General features: G+C 33.0%; 1 long non-coding RNA gene across 1 annotated transcript; it reads left to right on the top strand.

Annotated features, from left to right (window-relative positions):
- The first annotated feature begins 1,457 nt into the window (after positions 1-1,457).
- Positions 1,458-3,011, top strand: LOC111380622. The gene is made up of 3 exons (XR_002700210.1): positions 1,458-1,487; positions 2,045-2,101; positions 2,855-3,011. It is a non-coding gene; the product is annotated as an uncharacterized LOC111380622 (long non-coding RNA).
- Positions 3,012-3,719: the final 708 nt, after the last annotated feature.

Below are 3,719 nucleotides of genomic sequence, written 5' to 3'. Positions count from 1 at the left end.
CTTTGTATACATATTGGAATGAATAACCATAGAATCACGTAATTCTCCATCCTCTAGAGAAAAATATTTGTTGTGTATCATCATTTACGGATTGGTGAAGTGGCAAAAAGAGTGGAGGAATTTTATTTTTTAGTTGGTTGAAGAAATTTTAACTTAATCATATCTCGCCACATCATCTGTTAGTAAACAAATCTGTAAGTAATAATGTACATGCAGTACAAGCTAGTTGTATTGAAGCTGTATGTTAATGTTTGGCAGATCGTTGGCCTGTATCAAGCTCTGAATAACATTCTAGATAGTATGGCAACAAAGGACTTACCCATTCCTGTCTAGTTTATTTTTTAAGGAAAATGCTCATCTGTCAGAAAAATAGCTGACAGAGGGCTTGACACCCTCTCACAATCGTCGTGGCCCGTATGAATAAACAATTGGAAGGAAGAAGTGGTCCCACCCCAAATGTGTGTAGGTCAGCCCTTCTGTCATGTACTTTCTGGTAGAGGAGCATGGTCCATTTTTTAAACTCGTATACATGTTATCCTTTAGTGGAGTTAAAACTCTTTCCCGAAGAATTCATGTCTATATTGCAAGATTTCACACTTTTTTAGTACAAGAAACATCGATGTCAATTCATAATCTTTTGGCTCCATGTTATCTGTTTGAATCTTTTTTAATTCAATGTCGAGTTGGTGGTCTATTTTTGAATGTACACAGAAGCCTTGTGATGTTCGATAATGATTTTTCATTTAACTTGAGTTGCTGTGAATAGCGAATGAAATAAAAAGTGTTCCGTCCAACTGAGCCAACAATCAAAAGTAAAAAGGAGACATTTTTAGGTTAAAAAGTTTTACATCATGCTTCTAAAGGTTTAGTAAGCAATTTCTGGAAATTTTGAAAAACACCCATTTAGCAGGTTTTTATTAAAGAATATGCTACTTATATATAATGTAGTGTCCATAACGGTGTCCACCTTCATATGGAGGAGAACTCACTTTGGATACATTATGTTTTATTCGAATTGAATCCCCCTCCATGTGAGGAGAGTAGATTTGTTACAACCCACATTTTTATCTAATCAAAGTCAATAGTGGAATTTTCAAAGTCAACTCCAATGAGGACTTGTATGAAATAAATCATTTTTATTGGGACTTGATTGACCAAATCATTTTATTTGGGTTTATTTTGCAATTGGCAAAATATGAAGGTTGAATTGGATATATTTAAAAGTTTGGAATTTATTTATATACTTTTGGAAGTTTAAGGATTAAAGGTTACTAAAAAGTAAAGTTAAGGGACTTAATTTGCAATTATGGGATTGTGGACAAATTAATTCAAACCTTTGACCCTTTTTTTCTCATTTTACACCAAAACACACACACACACAATACGGGAAGCAGAACCGGCCGAGAAAGAAGAGAAAAAGAGGAAAAGAAAAAGGGAAAAAAGGAAAAGAAAAAGGGAGAAGAAGGGGAAAAAGAAAAGGAAAGGAGGTAAGGTTAATATCTTCAAGTTGGGTTTAATTTTTCCAATTGTCTTAGATGATTAAGTATGGTTTATATTAAAATTTTTAGGGTTTTATCATGTAATAATAAAATGTTAAATTTATGTGATATATGTACGATTTGGAGCTCAAGCTTAGGGATTAATTATGTTGCAGTTTTAACAAGGTGTTTAGGCAAGGAAAATTTTGGAAACCCTAGAATCCGATTTTGGGGATTTTAATTAATTAATTGTGGAAGTGATTATCTAAATGGAATATTTCATTTGGGAGTTGATTTTAATGAGCAAATGTATATTAGATGGGTGGAAATTATGGTCACTAGTTTCATTAAATTGGAAAGTAAAATTTGTTTTAACTTGGGAAGAAGGTTTTGTTGATAAATTAGTTATTAGAAAGGGATTAGAAAGTGGGATTAGCTCCATTGATCAAAAGAATATTTGGGAATTCATTCGAGCATCGACCAATTTTGGTTAAGTATTATAGAAGTAGATTTTAAAGTTTCTTAATTTAATAGTAGTTGATTAGCCATCTTGTTATGTATTCCAGGTGGTGACGAGGAAGTTGGAAGAGCCTATCGACCAGTTTAGGTTCAGCTTGTGTTATGTGAGTGGATAAGTTTATTTTTTTTAGAAATAAGTATTTATTTAATTTTGAAGTTACGTATTTTATAAGTTGAGTTGATAGCATGATTTTTTTAGAATAAAACGAATTTTATTATCAAATGTTTTTAAAAGTTAAATTCAATTCAATAAAATCCTTTCATTGACATATTATTTTAGTATTAAATATTTCAGTATATTCAAAGTTATTTTTAAAACCACCAGAAAGTACCCAAGTGATTTTACCCTCGTCTGCACTGGTGTGAATGTGTTTCCACAGTGTATGACTTCATATGGTTATTTTACCCACTCTGCGCTAGTGTGAATGTGTTTCCACAGCGTATGATCAGTATAGTGATTTTACCCGCTCTGCACTATTGTGAATGTGTTTCCATAGTGTATGACCATTTTATAGCTCTGCGCGCATATGATCAGAATTTCAGAATTACAGAATTTCAGAATTTAATGACCTTGCTATGTATATCGAGATTAATCGATGCACGAGTATGGTTATTCAGGGTACATTTTTGGTGTGATGTTCCAGTATTACATAGCTTGTCAGATTTTAGAAATAGATTTTACAGTATTTAGTTGATTCAGCTGAAAGAATGAAGATTTTAGTTTAACGTATTGTGAAAGGAAATTTTTACTATATACTAATATTTAGAAAGGTGTTATAAATGTTAAAGTATAACTTTTACAAATATCCACTCACTGAGTCGCAAGCTCATATTTTTGTCACCTCATTTCTTATCAGATAGAAGCTGCGTTGAGCCATATCAGAGCCTGTCGTTGACGAGTTGAGCTTCATCGTGTCCTTGTTTGTATGTCTCATTTTGTTAATTCATACAACATATATTTTGGGGGTTAATGTATTTTGTATCAAAAATGTATTAAGTCTCATACCCATTGCATATTTTGTGTATGTTTTAAAATGGTAAATTTCTTTTTCAGTACAACTCCTTGAAGAATTAGTATTTTGATGGGCTAGTGTACCCTATTTTAGAGTATGTGTATATGTTTGGGATTTTTGGTTTATTCTCAGGTGGTTTTTAGTCCATTTTTTAGAGGAAACTCTGCCGAAATTTTTATAAAATTATAACAGTCAAAGCATGTCAAGTTTGCCTTGGTGGTGGGTCCGGCATTTAGCTGGTATCTACCATCGGCGCACGACACGTGTCGGATCCATTAGGGTGATCGGGACGGGTCGTGTCAAGATTCCTATTGAAAAATACGGATAATGGATCGCCTATGTGGGGTAACCCGACCCGCAGGATTTTATAAGGGTTGGAGGGAGTGGTTTGAATTTAGAATTTAAACTCATAACTCCAAAATAACCACTTGAAACTTTCATATAGAAGTTATGGAAAAGAGAGGGGCAATCTAAGACATGAAAAAAATGGTGAAAAATTCGTATGAAAATTCACCTCAAAATTGAAAAAGTCTCTAGAATCACATTTTTGGCATGAAATCTCACAAGAAATGACATTTAGATTGTGGATAATAATTTCCTTCCATTGTGATCGGGAAATAGGATTGCCACTGCTGTTACTTCTGCTCTACGCAATACAGATAAAGATTATAGTATAGAGCGGGCTACTAAATTAGGAGCTAAAGTATTT

Source organism: Olea europaea, unplaced genomic scaffold, assembly GCF_002742605.1.
Source record: "Olea europaea var. sylvestris unplaced genomic scaffold, O_europaea_v1 scaffold2179, whole genome shotgun sequence".
NCBI lineage: Eukaryota > Viridiplantae > Streptophyta > Magnoliopsida > Lamiales > Oleaceae > Olea > Olea europaea.
The sequence above is the reverse complement of the archived record's forward strand: the minus strand, read 5'-3'. Positions and strand labels throughout refer to the sequence as shown.